The following is a 17,429-nucleotide window of genomic DNA, read 5'->3' on the forward strand; positions in this document are numbered from 1 at the left end:
CAGGAGTCAGGTGAAAGCGGGCTTGAGGCAAGCAGCCCACAAACTCGTTTATTTCAGTTGGTACAACATCTTAAATAGCCAAGACGAGCCAATCCGGTCAAGGGGCGGTCTATGCCCCAACCAGTCACAGCCTGTTGCCAGGCAGTTTCCAAAGCCATCCAATCACAGCCTGTTGCCAGGCAGGCTCCATTGCCAGGTGGGATTCAAAGCCATCCAATCACAGCCTGTTGTCAGGCAGGCTCTGTTGCCAGGTGGGTTTCAAAGCCATTCCTGAGTAACTGATGCTCGCTTGCCAGTGGCCACCTTGGCATGGCCTTCTCATTCCACCACACAGTACAATCAGGCAATCTTGTTTTCTGGGTTTTTTAGATATAGGAACTAACCTTAAGATAATTTCATTTTACTTGAATTCATCCTAATCTCTCACAGCATGCAACTTCTACAAACTGTTCACAACATACTTTTTGCTTATTTCATTAATTTTCTCTCTTAGTATTTCTCAACAAGAATACATTCTCAGGGGCCAACATTGTGGCACAGCAGATAATGCTCCCACTTGCAGTGCTGCCATCTGGGTTCATGTCCTGGTTGCTCCACTTCTGATCTGAGCACTCTGCTAATGGCTGCAAAAAGCAGCAGAAGATGGCCCAAATGCTTGGGCCCCCACCACCTATATTGGAAAACCTGGAAGAAGCTCCTTGCACTTGGCTTTGGCCTTGCCTAGAACCAGCAGATGAAGCCATCTAGGGATTGAATCAGCAGAAGGAAGATCTCTCTTTATTCTCTCTCTCTCTCTCTCTCTCTCTCAACTCTTTCAAATAAATGAATAAATAAACTTTAAAAAAGAATACATTATCATGCTTAAAGCTTTCTCCACTTTACAACCTACTGTTCTTGTAATTCATATCCTAAAACAGTCCTCTAACAGTCCTGAATTAACAGAAAAGCATTTTTATAGCATCTAAACTTAGTTATTTTACAGTAGCTTTTTTTTAACATCCCAGTTAAAACTTAGGGAATGGGTGAAATGTGTGACTGAGGGCTTTCCTAAGATTCCTCTCACAGTCATGCCAAGTGAAAAGGGGAAGCCTGGGTTGGAGAGGACAGAAAAGATTTGGCTCTACCGTCTAGAGTAAGTCTACTTACTCTCTGTCTACTTAGGTTTACTTACTTTCCATCTAGTATTAAGACCATCTGCAACACTCAAGTACTGATCGTCTGGTTTGTAGTAGCTTGAAGGAGGAGTACTGTAGCCCCCATAGTCTTGAGTCATCTGAGTGTGGGGGGTGTTCTGCCTCAGAGGCCTTGGTGTCTGGAGGCAGTCAACTCTCCAATAGTCCCTGCTGCAAATAACACAGGACCTTTTGGATTTTCTTCGGTAAGAGGTATGTGGATTTGCTTCTTGAAGTGCCCCACATTTATAGTGCCCTGGAGATCCATGGGGACCCCCAAGTCAGTGTGGCTATATGGCCACTACCAGAGCTGTGGCTTTTTCCTTATGTCTTTATTTTTCATTGTTGGGTTCCCCCAGTCTCAACTGTTTGAGACCAAAGTGGTTACTTCAGGAGGTTTTCTAATGTGCTCTCACATTCCATAGCCTGTCTATGAAGATTTCTCCTAACAACTGATGCTGATGGATTAACGAACATATGCTTTAGGATTGCCTGTCCCTCCACAGAATCAGAGGATAGGGAGGCACGTTTGACCAAAGCCTCTCTTAGTCTTTAAAAGCACTGGATCTACTGACATGTGGCTTATCTCTCAGGGCAAAGAATTCTTGGAAATAAGGTATCTCAGACCATTTTCCTGGCCTGTGACAGAAGAGGTATAGTTGGAGGATGGTTTTATAGTTAATACTTCCTTCTCGGGGGCAAGTCTCTCCACTCTCTAACTTGTTCCTGGCCATACCATGATACAGAAATAGAGCACATATTTTTTTCTTCAAGGTTTGAGGGGCAAAGAATCTCAGTGCCTGATGATATAGTCCAAAGGGGTGCATGTCAAAGATGGCCTATTCCCAATGACATGACAAGACACAAGGGCATTCCCAGGTTTCTTCCTCTCCCCACTTGACATGTTCATCAATTTCCTTGGCTATGGGAGCATAGCATCATGAAGCCCACAGCAGTGAGTGGTCAGAGAACAGGAGTAAATGCTTTTACCTGTGCCTGCACATCTAGTTCTCTGAGACCCTGATTCTGACCCTTTATTAAACCTTGCATCCAATCATTTCTTGAATACTTGTAGTTGAAAATGTGCCTGAAAGACAGTCTGAAGCAGATCTCTGAGGACTAGAGCCTGCAGAGAGGGGACTGACAACCTGACCCTGGGCCCTGTTAGAGGGTTCTGAAGGTTGATAAAAGAATCATGCTTGCAGAAGGTGCTAAGGGTGTTGGAAACAACCAAGGAATTAAGTCATAAAGAGGACAACTCCAGTCTGACTTTTCAAAGGGGGTATAAAATGACTAAGGTAGTCCTCCTGGGGTTATAAGTAGAAAAGGCAGGGGCCAAGAGATGTAGGTAAGTATATAGCCAGAGCACAGCCATGTGGAAGAAAGATCATATGATAAGCCAGGAAACAGAAAACAACCAGGCTCAATCCAGCCCTTTCTTTTCTTTTTTTATTTTTTGACAGGCAGAGTGGACAGTGAGAGAGAGAGAGGTCTTCCTTTTCTGTTTGTTCACCCCCCAATGGCCCCTGTGGTTGGCACGCTGTGGCCAGCACACCGCGCTAATCCAAAGCCAGGAGCCAGGTGCTTCTCCTGGTCTCCCATGTGGGTGCAGGGCCCAAGGACTTGGGCCATCCTCCACTGCACTCCCAGGCCACAGCAGAGAGCTGGCCTGGAAGAGGGGCAACCGGGACAGAATCTGGTGCCCCGACTGGGACTAGAACTTGGGGTGCCGGCGCCGCAGGCGGAGGATTGCCTATTGAGCCGCGGTGCCAGCCCAATCCAGCCTTTTCTAACCAACTGTCTTGCAAGACTTACCTTTTGAAGGAATAAACCCAATGCCCTGAAGACTGCCCATTAGGCCCATTTCCTAAATGTCACAATTGGATTAAGTTCCTACTTTCTTAGTACCATTAATTTACAACAACAGGGTTTGCTGTTATAAATTCAAATAGCGGCATGAGTTCAAGGTATACATTGTATTCAAACTGCAGCAGAGTAGTTTCCCTGGGTGAATGTTACAACCCTAGAACTTAGGATAAGAACATCCAAGTTGGGGCTGGCAGTGTGGCCCAGCAGGTTAAGCTACTACACACAATGCTCGCACCCCATATGAGTGCTCCTTCAAGTCCTGCCTACCCCACTTTTAATCTAGCTCCCTGATAATGCATCTGACAAAGAATCCAAATAAATGTCCCAAGTGCTTGCGCCCCTGCCACCCATGTGGGAAACCTAGATGGAGTTCCATGTTCCTGTTGAGGTCATTTGGGGGGTGAACCAACCAGATAAAATCTCTCTCTCTCTCTGTTATTTCAACTTTGTAACTCTACCTTTCAAATAAAAATATAAATATTTAAATAAAAATAATACCCAAGTATTATCTTCTCTACCATGCCATTTGGCTTTAAATTCTCTACTTCTTTTTTGAAACAGTGTGTTTTTTTCTATCTCTCCATTTCTCTTGTTTTCTTTAGTTCAGTCAGTGTTTTAGCTGATCTATTTCTAGAAGTGTTCACTACCAGTTGTGTTCTCTAGAATTTTTCCCTTGAAATTTAGAGTTAGGTTGCTGTAAAGAATTAGTGCTTTTTATTTCCTCTGTGTACTAGCATCTCTGTTGAATTGGCAGAAAATACCCTCTGAAATACAGCACATTCTGCACTGGCAACTTGCTCCTTCATTACACCCTCACTGACACACATAAACTTACACAGAAAATTTGTAAAGGGATCTCTAAATATTTGGAAAAGTAGGACACATTCTCATTTACTTGTAGGGTTTTTTTTTTTTTGCCACAAAATATATTGTAATATTTTGTTTAGCTCTATAAGGGGACTAGGACCAGCATTTGGAAGCAATATGGAAATTCACTTATACTTATTTTGAGAAAAACTCTGCAGCAATTTGGCCTGATTTTGTGAGAATCAGTTAATCATTCTTGGTTGTTTCAGGTCAAATTAAAGCAACCACCTGTTTGATGTTCTGCAGAAGAGTTTTACCAGCAGAAACTCTGTCTAATTGATCTCTAATGTCTCTTTAGTTTCTAAAAGTCTTTGCATTGCCACACTCCAACACAGTCCCAGAAGATGCATGACAAGGATGATCAAAGAGGGCATTAATAATGCCAGTTTGTAAGAGTGTTCAGACATGCAGGTTATTATATGTAGGGGAATATCACTGACCTTGAAGCAGTAAGAGCTTAAACAAAGGAAATATCAGATCGGAGGGCAAAAATACCACAGGACCAATTAATTAGAAGGACAAGAATTATCTGGGGAACTTGAACATATGTAAGAGGAAATCGAAATTGAAAAAGTGAAACCCACTTATTCTGTTTCTTGGTAAACTCAATCAAAAATCCCTCATTTTGTGTAGTTCTTTGTTTTTTGTTTTTTTTTTTTTAAGATTTATTTTATTTATTTGAAAGAGTCACAGAGAGAGGTAGAGACAGAGAGAGAGGTCTTCCATCCGCTGGTTCACTCCCCAGATGACTGCAATGGCCAGAGCTGAGCTGAACTGAAGCCAGGAGCCAGGAGCTTCTTCCAGGTCTCCCACACGGGTGCAGGGGCACAAGAACTTGGGCCATCTTTCTACTGCTTTCCCAGGTCATAGCAGAGAGCTGGATCATAAGGGGAGCAGCCGGGACTCGAGCCGGCCAGGCTGAGGCTTTAACCCGCTGCGCCAATCCCTTGTGTAATTCTTAAATGAAACAGCAATTAAATTCACCTGAAAAATATTTTGAAGTATTTTCTCACTGTCTTGACACTTCTTCCTATTCTTTTATTGACAAATGTATCTGAAACACAAAAAATATTATTGCCGAATATTCCATAAATCACAAGTTACAAATATACAAAAGTAGCTAAAATGTACATATAAAACTGCATTTTGAGTAGCTATTTTGGAAACATCCTATTTTTTCTGTTAAAATGTTATTTAACATAAAATGTTATTGAGATATGGGAATTTAAATGTTAAGATATGCATTTTTTCACCTGTGAAATTATAAATGATAACTTCATAATGAATTAGGCAGGTGTACTCTAGTAGGCCAGACCTACGAGATGAGCCCCTGGAAAATCAGATGCCGATTGGCTTATTGATGGCAGCAGCTATATGAAGGAAGGAGTTAGAAAGGCAGATTATATATACAGATTCCAGATATGCTTTCCTTGTGTTACATGCACATGCAGCAATCTGGAAAGAGAGGGGCTTAATGACTTCAAAGAGTTCCCTTGTTAAATATGGAAAAGAGATACTGGCTCTACTTCAGGTAGTACTGGAGCCTGTAGAAGTGGCCGTCATCCACTGCAAAGGATATCAAAAGGGAGATAATTATATTAACCAGGGAAATGTGTTAGCAGATAGAGCAGCTACACAGGAAAGTTTGGAAATGGCCCTTATACGTCAATCTGTGGAAGTAGCTAAGGAATCTCACTATACGGAGCCTGAGAATGAAGGGGTCCAACAGTGAGATTATACTAAAAACACAAATGGATGGTGGATGCTAAATCACAGAATTATGCTACCAATGGCTACTTAATGGAAAATTACACAAATCTACCCACTTGAGAAGAGATGCCTTAGTACAACTGGTCTCCGGAGCCTTTAGAGGAAAGGGACCAAATATGGTCATAAAGGAAGTGACTCGCTCTTGGCCACTGTGTTTACAGAATAACCCTCACTGTGTAAGGCCACATCCCCTGTTGACTCCTGTGCAGAGGAGGGGAACATAAACAGCTGAAGACTGACAGGTTGATTTTACCAATATGCCCCAACAAGTAATTATAGGTACCTTCTAGTCTTTATTGTTACTTTTACAGGATGGATAGAGGCCTTCTCGACCCGAACAGAGAAAGCACATGAGGTGCTTAAAGCCTTGTTGAAAGACATCATGCCACGCTTTGGACTCCCACAGTCACTCCAGAGTAACAATGGACCTTCATTTATATCTAAAATAACCCAGCAGAACCCAGCAGCTTCTGAGAATAATGAAGACCATGCAGAAGACACTGAGGATGGTGGTGACTGAAAACGATCCAGCTCATGAAGTGAACTCATTAGATGAGATAGGCAGAGACTTCCAGACTGAGAACAGGCAGGGTCTGCACCCCTAATCAGCAGGAAGTAGCTACAGAAGATGGTGACTCGATGCCCATCAACATCCCCTTAAGATTAAGGTCTGGAGTCTCTGAGGGGGGAATAAAGTAGGCAGGCATACAGGTTAAAATTGATCAACTTTGTGAACTGGAAGACCACGCCTTCACCATGCCCCTGTGTGGCCTCATGCCCCTACCTGGCCACACCTGGGTGCCCATCAGCCAATCAGGTTAATTAACCACTCCCCTTTGGAAGTGGGTTAAAAGCCTAGGGCACAGTGTGCCTGGCCCGGCTCTTTTTCCCTGGCCTCTTGCTAGGAAGGGGCTTGCTGTAGCCCTGCACCTCCAGGCCCGAAGGCCATGTGCTCTAGGCTTCCTGGCCTAGGTGCTCATCCATGTGGCTGGTTCCTGGTGCTTGGTATGAACCCCTATTCACCTTTCTCCCCTAAATAAGCTCTCACTCTCCTATGCATCTTTCTCACTACATAAAAGCTTAGAACGTACCATGCTGCCTCATTTATCTGTGCCGGTATTTAGAATTCTTCTCTAAATATTAGGCAAGAACCCTCTAGGGCTTATTAATATGGGGGGTTTAGTAATAAGCCCGTGGTGAAATCGCAAGGCACCCCAAATTCCAGTAGCGCATGTGGCACCCCGGATAGCATTTCTAGGGAACTTTAAGGGGCCACATTTCAGGGTAAATTTTAGGGGGTCTTCTCCGATTTCAATGAGTTATATCTTTATTATTGCTTTGTTCATTTTTTAAAAAAAATATTGATTTAATTGAGAGGCAGAGTGAGAGAGATAGAAGGAGAGGGAAAAAGAGAGAGATCGTCCATCTATTGGTTCACTCCACTAATAGCAATACTGGCCAGGTATGGCCCGACTAAAGCCAGGGCCTGAAAGTCCACTGGGATCTTCCCTTCAGGTGGCAGGGTCCATATACTTGGGCCCTCTTCCAATAATTTTTAAGAAACATTAACAGGGAGCTGGAACAGAATTGGAGAAGTTGGGACTTGAAATGGTCCTCCACTATAGGATACAAGCATTGCAAACAGCAGCTTAACCCACCACACAATACTGGTCTTTTTTTTTATTTAAAAAAAAAAAACAACTTTTGTTTATTTGAAAGGCAGATTTACAGAGAGAGGGAGAGACAGAACAAGAGATTTGCCATCTGCTGCTTCACTCTCAAATGGCCACAGCAGCCTGGACTGAGCCAGGCAGAAGCCAGGAACCAGTAGTTTCTACTGGGTTTGCCTCGTGGGTGCAGGGGCCCAAGGACTTGGGCCATTGCTGCTGTCCCAGACACATTAGCTGGGAGCTGGATCAGAAGAGGAGCCGCTGGGACACAAACAGGTCCCCCATATGGGATGACAACATCACAGGTGGCGAATTAACCTGGTACTCCACAAGGCCAGCCCCACTTTTTCCATTTTAAAAGATGAGTACACATTAGACTCAGGCTATTTACTTTGAAAGAAGCAAATAAAAAAAATGTTACCACCAAGTGATTACAGACATATGAATACATGCAAACATAAACACATAGAAACACGTACACACTCACTGCCAGTAAAGGGTGAATTTTTGGCTAATAGACACATTCAATTCCATTAATCTAATAATTCTGAAGACTTTCCATTTGAAAGGCATTTTATAAGGTGGTAATAAAATAAACACATGAATGAAGAATAGTCTAACTTAAAGGAGTACAAACTCTTTTGAGATACAGACATACACAAATAAAATTGAAGCAATCCAAGTAAAGGTAAGGAGATACTATAAACGAAACAATACACATCTCTATCATTGGTGAATGCGAAACTTGTATAAGACATAGACTTCTTATGATTTGATATACCCTTACAGTAGCCGATGGCTGCCAATTGTGAAAAAAGGCATAATCAAATCATACCAATTATCATGAAATCAACATAAAGTTCTATCTCAGTGAACCAAAAACAACCAGAATAAATTTGAATAAAAACCCAGGTTAGAGCATTATAATTAGTTTTAACTCTGTAGATCTAGTTAAAGGACAATGCTTCTCTCACATTCAAATAATCATGTTAAGTCTATAACCAAGGAGCACACCTAGTACATCTATTATCTTTCTTCCCACATAATAGTTTTAGATCAACCTCAGCATCTGATAATGTATGTAATATTTATTTAACCACCACTGTCCATTGCTTCATCATTCAACCCACATAGACTCTAAGAGGTTCCCATGGCTGTTGGAGCAAATTACCAAAAACCTGGTAGCTTAAATAATATTCACTTATTTTCTTGTAGTTCTGGGTATCAGTAGTCTGGTCACTTTTACTGGGCTGAAATTGAAGTGTTGTTAGTGTCATTCTTTCTTCAGAAGCTCAAGTGTAAATATCTTTTATTGACTTTTTCCATTTCTAGAGCTGGAATGTCTTCCTTTACTTATGGTTCCTTATCCAGTCTTCAAAGCAGCACAGCCTTTTGTTTCAGCAGTCACATGGCCTGATCAATTTTCCTTTTTTTTTTTTTTTTGGTAAACACACTTATGATTATATTTTGGGACCACCCTAATAATCCTCATCTCAAGGTCCTTAATTACATAGCAAAATTCCTTTCACCATATAAAGTAACATTCATAGGTTCATAGGATTGAGATCTTGAAATCTTTGGGAGTCATTAATCATCCTATTATAAGCATCTAGCATCTAGTATATGCCGGGTGTCGCAGTCACAAATCAGAAAATTTCTGTTTCTGCACTGATAGTGCTTGTGATTATGTGGAGATATAAAAGATGTGTACAGCACATATTTACTTTTTTAAAGATTTATTTATTGGAAAGGGGTGTGTGTGTGTGTGTGTGTGTGTGTGTGAGAGAGAGAGAGAGAGAGAGAGAGAGAGAAAGAATCTTCGAAATTGCTGCTTCACTCCCTAAGTAGCCATAACAGCTCCAGGGCTGGGTCTTGCAGAAGCCAGGAGTCAGGCACTCCATCCAGGTCTCCTGGGTGGGTGGCAGAAACTCAAGTACTTGAGCTATAACCTGCTGCCTCCAGGAAGCTGGATCAGAGTAGAATAGCTAGCACTGGAACTGGCACTCTAATAAGGAATGTATGCATCCAAAGCAGCAGTTTAACCCACTGAACCATAGCTGTTGTCCCACATACCTGCTTTTTAATTGGGTTATCTAAAAGAGGAATATTTTATCCACAGGTGAATGTACTTTTTTTTCCTCTTTTAATGTGATAATTTGCCATCTAGTCCTTAGAATACGCAGGCAGGCACAGAAATCACCTCATAGCAGATACCATTGAGAAGATAGTCTGTTTGCACAGACAGTAGTAGTGGGCTTAATTGTTTGGAGAAGGAAAGCATGCTTTTTCTATTACTAACTTTGTAAACTACCACTTTTTTCAAGGCAGGAGGGAGTGATGCTATGGTAGGCAAAAGGGTAGGTAAGTCTGATTAAAGAAGTCATGCCATCGTGGGACTGAGGAAACTTAAACCCCAACACCTTAGGAAACAACTCTGTAACATCCAAACTTTCAGTGGTGCAACAACTGGGGCATAGTTGATTACGCTGTAACAGTAAGGCTCAATACACGGATGTTCATTTCCTTAAAACATGGAGGTGCTCTGTTCTAACCTGTGGAATACGTTTCCCACTCAGGAGTGCTGCATTGCCCTGTAGGCAGTTTCCATTGCAGACATGCCTCTGCCCCAGCCACTCCAGGCCTGTGAATGGAACAGGACCTCCTTCAGCTGAGACGGCTCACATCTAGTCATTAGTACATTAGGATCCAAAAGCACCAATCAACTAAGAGAGAATTTTCTGCCTGTTCAGTATAGGAAGGATGACACTAACTTATTTCTTATCTCTAGTACTCAAGAGTAACATGACCTGGGAGTGCTTACATCAAAGAATGAAGAAGTTTCATTAAAGTGGTGTGGGGTGTTTAGATGGAATTTACCTACACTGAGTTTAGTCCGGAGGTATCCATCAGTTCTTAAAACAGCATCAACCAGTAAGTCAAAAGGTCAGCCAAATGCCCATGGCCACTGAAAGGTCTGTGAATTTACACAGCTCCTACATTTCATCCATGACCGTCTAAGGCCTGTTTCTCCTTTGATCTGTGTCACAGTTCATGAATTTATGTAGGATGGTATAAGACTGGATTCCTTGTTGCAAGGACACTGGTAGGTACTCAGGATCTCTTGGCATGTACAGTGAAAGGATGACAGCATCGGCATAAGAAAGAACGCTTGTGCCTGTAATCACCTGCTCTCAGCTTGTGGAACCTCTGGTGTTCCACTCAGGAGACTTCTGGGAGTTCTATTATTTGTATCCTAAACTCAATAGATACCCTAATTATACCACTAAAAGGCACAGTATTAAATAACAAAAGCAATTTACTTAAAAAACAAAATATTGCTGTGTTCCATATTATCATCTATAAATGTAACTGGGATTGAACAAATAATAGCTAGTAGAATAATAACAAAGAAGATTCCACATGTACATTGAAACACACTGTGATGGATAATTGGACTTCTGTTTTGGGTTTTATTTTTTCTTATACTGTTTATATATTTGTTTTGTATTTTGATACTTAGACTCCAACAATCATTCTGGTTTTGAAAGAATGCCATATTGTGTGATTTCTGCTTCATTTTTCATTAAAGAAGCTAATGGGCTGACTTGCATTTCAAGAACATTCAGACAGCACAGAGTCTAGCTAATCAAATTACAGCGGCCAAAAACTTGAATAATGACAAACAGGTACAAATAATTTAGGCCTAGTTAAGAAGTTACTCCCTGGGGTGTCAACGGTGCTGAGAAGTCAGTACAGCCCTAGATGTAGCAGTGCTTTAATTTGTAGTCATCTATGAGGCTTCTTCCCAATTCTCAGCCCCTCTTGGTTCCTAGCCATTGCCAGTGCCTATGTTACCTACCTTCATCTTAGTGCTGCACTCTACTTTTTAAGCTTACACATAGCCTGTGTTTAGGTTTTCCAGATTCAGTTTCTGTTGCTTATAAAAGAAACTCTTAGGGGCCAGCACTGTGGCACCAGCATCCTATCTGGGTGCTGGTTTGAGTCCCAGCTTCTCCACTTCTGATCCACCTCCACACTAACAGCCTGAGAAAGATGGCCCAGGTGGCTGGGTCCCTGCCATCAATGTGGAAAAAGCTCCTGGCTCTTAGCTTCGGATTGCCCCAGATCCATCTGTTGCAGCTGGAGTGAACCAGCAAATGTAAGATCTCTCACTGTGTCTCTCCTTGTCTCTCTGTAATTCTGTCTTTCAAATAAATTAATATTTTTTTTAAAAAAGGAACTCTTATTAATGCAAGTGAAAAGGATATGGACAGGAATTAAATTCTCATCTTAGTTGGGAGGAATAATTAGCAAAGGTATAAACTGGCATCACACGTGTATGAAACTGAAGGGCTGGAAGGGGAAAAAACAAAAAACAAAACAGGCATGAAAGATTCAGGAACCAGACAGTAAGCTCCACTGGAAGGGAGACAAGAACAAGCTAGCCGAAGGGGCAGGTATCGGCTTAGCTCTGAGAAGTGAGTCTTCATTACTAACAACAAAAGAACAAAACTGACTGCTGCTTTTCTCGTAGCATGATCAGATCAACTTCAAGCATCCTGTAGGGCTGAAGATATTATACTACTGTAATAAACAGTAATAATGGATAATTAGGAGAAACAAAAAGCTGATAGTAGTTTAAGGTTAGAATCATTCTTGGCAAGAATTTGATGAGAAAAATTTGTGATTTTTTTCCCCATTCTTCACTCTCTGGATTATTATTTCATTAACCACCCTTGATGCAGCATGCTTTAACTATGTATTTGCTACATAAAATCAATTTACATGCAGCTCTTTGTCCTTCTAGGAACTCATCTATTAGATGCATGGCATATTCGCTCAGTGCTGTGAAATTTATCTCTTTATTAATTCTCCCACATTGACGGCAGGGACCCAGCCACCTGGGCCATCTTTCTCAGGGTGTTAGTATGGAGGTGGATCAGAAGTGGAGAAGCTGGGACTCAAACCAGCACCCAGATAGGATGCTGGTGCCACAGTGCTGGCCCCTAAGAGTTTCTTTTATAAGCAACAGAAACTGAATCTTTAACAGACAGAGTGACAAATAAAAGAGGGCAGAGACAGAGAGAGAAACAAAGAGAGAAGGAGAGATTTTTTTATCCACTGATTACCTCCCCAGAGGCACTTACAGCAGAAGCTGTGCCCTGCCTAAAGTCAGGAGCCCAGAACTCCATCTGGGTCCTTTATGTGGGTGGCAGGGGCCCAAGCACTCTGGCCATCCTCCACTATTTTCCTGGGTGCATTAACAAGGAGCTGGACTGGAAGCAGAGGAGTCAGGTCTCCAACCAGCACTCTGATATGGGATGCAGGCATCCCAAGTGGTGGTTTAACCCACTGTACCATATCGGCCCCATGTGCTCCATTTTTAACTTTAAAAATTCTTCTGATACTAAAAGGAAAGCAAAAAAACTTTATACATTTAGAGTCTAAAAGAAACTTCTTCATTCTTTTTCCCTTAGATGATACAGGCAACAATGCATATATCCTTTCAAATATTTTATACGATTTTACATACATATTTATAAAAACATATAAATGAACTTCTCTTGTATTAATTTAGTAATCACTTATTCATCTCCAAGATTTTTCCAATCATTCCTTAAAAACACACTAAATTCCATGCAGTTTTTTTTTTTCATTTTCAATTCTCTTTATATACAAAAGATCAGTTTAGTATATATTAGGTAACGATTTCAACAGTTTGCCCCCATATAATTCCATGCAGTTTTCATTCAGGAAACTAATTTTAAACCTATAGGATAAACAGAGTATTGCACTTGGCAGTTAATTGTGGCCATGGCCTAATGAAAAAATGTCAAGATTTAACATTTATTTTTTTAAAAAGATTTTTCATTTATTTGAAAAGGAGAGTAATGGAAAACAAGAGAGTGACAAAGAGAAAGAGATCTCCCACAACTTCAATCCCTAAATGTCTGTAATGGTCCCGGCGCTGCCAGAACAAAGCCACCTGGAATTCCACCTAAGTCTCCCACATGGGTTTCAGGGGCTCAGGTACTTGGTATATCATCCACTACTTTCCCAGGTGCATTATGAGGGAGCTAGAATGGAAACAAAACAGCCAGGACATGAACCAGTGCCAATAAGGGATAGTGTCACAGGTGGTGGCTACAATGCTAGACCCAAGATGTAGCATTTTTGATTCAAAGTTATTATTATAATATTAAGAATGGTATATGTAAGTTAATCACAACAAAATATTTTCCCCTATATTCCAGGGATATAAAAGGAAAAATAACAATCTCTATAAAAACATTTTGGAAAAAAAAGTAACGTGGGAACTGAAAATACTTACATTGTATCTATGAGTGTCATCTCAATGTTCCTTGTCAGTAATACAGGATCAGGAACAGAATAGTCAAGAATTGTAGCATGGGATAATAGCTGTAATCCCAATTCATTTTACAAGCAATACTGTGCAGAGAATTTACAGATACAGACAGTAATGCAATGAGAATTTACTTACTATAATTTGCTTTTACGTACAATCATATGACACTAATGTTTTAAAAATTTGTTGAAAAATTTACTTATTTGATAGTAAAAAAAGACAGATAGACATACAGGGACATTCCATGTAATGATTCACTCCCCAAATGCCTGCATCAGCTGGGGCTGGGTTAGGTTGAGGCCAACAAGTAGGGACTCAATGCAGATATCCCTCAGGGAAGGCAGGAACCCACCTACTTCAGCCGTCACCTGCTGTCTTCAAAGGTGTACGTGAGCAGAAGGCTGCAACTGGGAGTGCAGCGGGGACTCAAATCAAGACACTCCAAGATGAGATGCAAGTGTCCTGAGTGGCATCTTAACTGCTGTGACAAATGTCTGCCCCAAGAATCCAATACTTAAAATTTAAAAAAAGAAATCCTTCCTTGTAATTCAACATCAGAAACTCTATTAATAATTTCCATAAGTATAACAGAATCAGAAACACTGACCATCTCAATAAAAGCCAAAGAAGTAACTGATTAATTAGTCACGGTACACGAAAACACATATACACCATTCAGGAGTAAGAAATAGAACACTTGAGATTGGCGCAGCAGGTTAAAGCCTGGCCTGCAGTGCTGGCATCCCATTTGAGCACCAGTTCGAGTCCCAGCTGCTCCAATTCTTATCCAGCTTTCTGCTACTGCCTGGGAAAGCAGCAGAGGATGACCCAAGTGTTTGGGCCCCTGCAACCAGATGGGAGACCCAGAAGAAGCTCCTGGCTCCTGGCTTCAGATCAACTCAGCTCTGGCTGTTGGTGGCCATTCGGGGAGTGAATCAGCAGATGGAAGGCCTCGCTCTCTCGCTCTCTCTCTCTCTGACTCAACCTCTCTCTGTTACTGTCTTTCAAATAAATACAATAAATCTTTAAAAAACAAGAAATAGGCCAGCGCCATGGCTCCCTTGGCTAATCCTCCGCCTGTGGCACCGGTACCCCGGGTTCTAGTCCCAGTTAGGGGGCCAGGTTTTGTCCTGGTTGTTCCTCTTCCAGTCCAGCTCTCTGCTGTGGTCCAAGAAGGCAGTGGAGGATGGCCCAAGTGCGTGGGCCCTGCACCCTTGTGGGAGACCAGGAGGAAGCACCCAGCTCCTGGCTTTGGATTGGCGCCATGCTGGCCATAGCATCCATTTGGAGGGTGAACCAACAGAAGAAAGACCTTTCTCTCTGTCTCTCTCTCTCACTGTCTAACTCTGACTGTCCAAAAAAAAAAAAAAAAGAAGTAGAACACTTGAGAATCTTGATAAAGTGGATGGCAAAGCCTCATAGCAATCATTGTATTTTCCTGATAAAGCTTGAGCATACTGCAGTAAAGTCAGGCATAATAATTTAATCACTATTTCCATTAACCATTGTACTGGAGGTCCAGTTTATAATAAAGAGAAAATAAAGTGGTTTAGAAGTAAAAAAGGGAAGGATTTTTCTTATTTACAAATGATAGGATTGTCTCTATAGGATATTTTTAATGTAATAAAGAAACAAAATACGCAAGAACAATTAAGCAAAATTTCACATTATGAGACCAGTATATAAAAAACTGATGCCCTTTTTATACATTAATAACGAATTAGAAAATGTAATTTAAAGAAAGCTACCTTCAATTTTAGCACTAAGATAAAGGCACCTATAATGCAAGATGTTTAAAACTTTAAAAGGTTGAATTACAAAAGATTACAGAACACAAAATACTTGAATAAATGCATAAATACACATTTATAAATAAGAATGCATTTCCTTAATAAATTCTATTTTCAAATTTAATGAAAAGTCCATTCAAAAACAAATGGGGCTTTTTATGGATCTTGGCTGGCTCATGCTAAAATTTGTATGAAAGATCAGAATTAAGAATAGTTAAGGCAAAAATAAGGAAAAAAAGATTTTCAAAATGTAAACATGGCTGAGTGATGAGAGTTCATTATGGTACTGTCCTTTTCTGTGTCAAAAATATTTCCCAGTTAAGCTTAAATTTTTTTAGAAGGAAGTAAAAGACAACAGTCATATTTTAAGGGAGCCCTTTTCGTAACTGTTCGCATCAAATTCTAGCCTTTAAGACTTCGTCACTATGGAACCAAAACAAAATACAGAATTCTCTGGGCTTCCCAGGATGATGTAAGATGACGCCCGACTGCTGTAACCCCTATTTCACAGCTGCTTTAATCTCAATGACTTACGCATTCTAGGACAAATGTGGTTTTACACATTTGAAACTTTTAAATGTCCCATTTGTCTACCTCAGGCTCCCAAGATCCATTTTTCTTAAAAAGGCCAACTGGATCCCTCAGCTTAAAAAATTGGAAGCAACCTCTCTCCTTGAGTTAAAAACAACTTCTGATAGCCTCACAGGAAAAAAAATTTAAAAAAAATTAGGCCGTCCAGGGAAGCCTTAGAAGAAAGTTTCTAGGAGAGGGGCGGTACCTCCAGCTGCAGAATCAGAGACTCAGGCCCACACCCGCTCTCTCCACCGTGCGCGAAGCCCTGCGGAGCGCTGCCCCTCCCAACCGCGACCCTCAACTGCGCACCCCGGGTCCAGCGCCCAGAGACCCCGAGCTCCGCCCACCGCTGGAGCCCCGCCCACGTCCCGCCCACACCGCCCTCGCCCCGCCCCCGTGGGTCCCGGAACGCCCTGCGCGCGCCTCTGGGAAGGCGGGGCTGGTCGGGCTCGCGCTGAGCCGCTGTCAGAATTCCCGGGACTTCCACTCGCAACTGCGCTTCCGGCAGAGTCTGCGGGTGCCCCACTCCACACTTCGGTGAGTAGCCTCAGGATTCAGGACCGGAGACGCGGTCACGGCGGGCCGGGCGTCCGCGGCCAGCGCCTGCGCGCCCGCCCGCCAGCCAATCTGGTCGCAGGTTGCCTGCCGCCGCCCTTTGACCCTGCGCCCCTCGGGCGGGGGCGGCTCCGAGCGCGCGGCTGGGGCCGCGGGGCCCTTTTCTGGGGGCTCCCTGTCACTCACAGCCCCACGTCTTACTGGGTTTAGTTTGGTTGCCTTTTCCCCTGATTGCTACCCCGCCAGCCTGCCCTCTGCCTAGTCTTCCGAGCGGGAGCCGCTGCGGCCTTTTAACCCCCTCGCCCCTTCAAGTTGAATTTTCCGGGCCGCCGGAAGCCGTCTTTCAGCGCCTTGTCCTCGGGCCCCAGCTTCCGAGGGGTTTTGGGGCGGCCGGGGGTGTGGAGGGAGTGAGGCCTGGCGGGCCCGCGGTGCGCCGTGCCCCTGGCCTGCGCCTGTGCCCCGGCGCCGTTGGGCGTCGGCAGAGGCGTTCGGAATGGCGAGGCGGCCGGGGAGATGGAGCCTCCGTTCACCTGTTAGGGTGCTCGGCTGAGTCTGGGGGTGCAACTCTGCGGGACCGGTGCTTCTGAGTTTCCGATTTATGAAGGAGCAGCTTGAAGGAAGACAGGACAGTTCGCTTCCCGTGTTGTTGCGAGGCTCTAAGGATACGTGTTAGGAGAAAATGTGGCAATACTTTAACAAGGGACAAAAGGGTAATGTTATCATATAAACTTAAAAGACAGATGGGACAAGGGTGGGCTGTTCGCCTTAGAGTGTTTGAGGCGGGAGTTTGAAAGTA

At 42.7% G+C, this 17,429-nt stretch overlaps 1 protein-coding gene and 1 pseudogene across 2 annotated transcripts in view; one reads left to right on the plus strand and one right to left on the minus strand.

Moving 5' to 3' along the window:
- Positions 1-3,027, minus strand: part of LOC133756604 (heat shock protein HSP 90-beta-like) — a 92,197-nt pseudogene extending 89,170 nt beyond the window's left edge.
- Positions 3,028-16,492: 13,465 nt separating this feature from the next.
- MANEA (mannosidase endo-alpha) overlaps positions 16,493-17,429 on the plus strand; it is a 37,073-nt gene continuing 36,136 nt past the window's right edge. For both annotated transcript variants that reach the window (XM_062186515.1, XM_062186516.1), the window contains exon 1: positions 16,493-16,615. The gene's annotated coding sequence lies outside the window, so the exon portion shown is untranslated. The remainder of the gene's footprint in view (positions 16,616-17,429) is intronic.

This window comes from Lepus europaeus, chromosome 3, assembly GCF_033115175.1.
Source record: "Lepus europaeus isolate LE1 chromosome 3, mLepTim1.pri, whole genome shotgun sequence".
NCBI classification, from domain to species: Eukaryota; Metazoa; Chordata; class Mammalia; order Lagomorpha; family Leporidae; genus Lepus; species Lepus europaeus.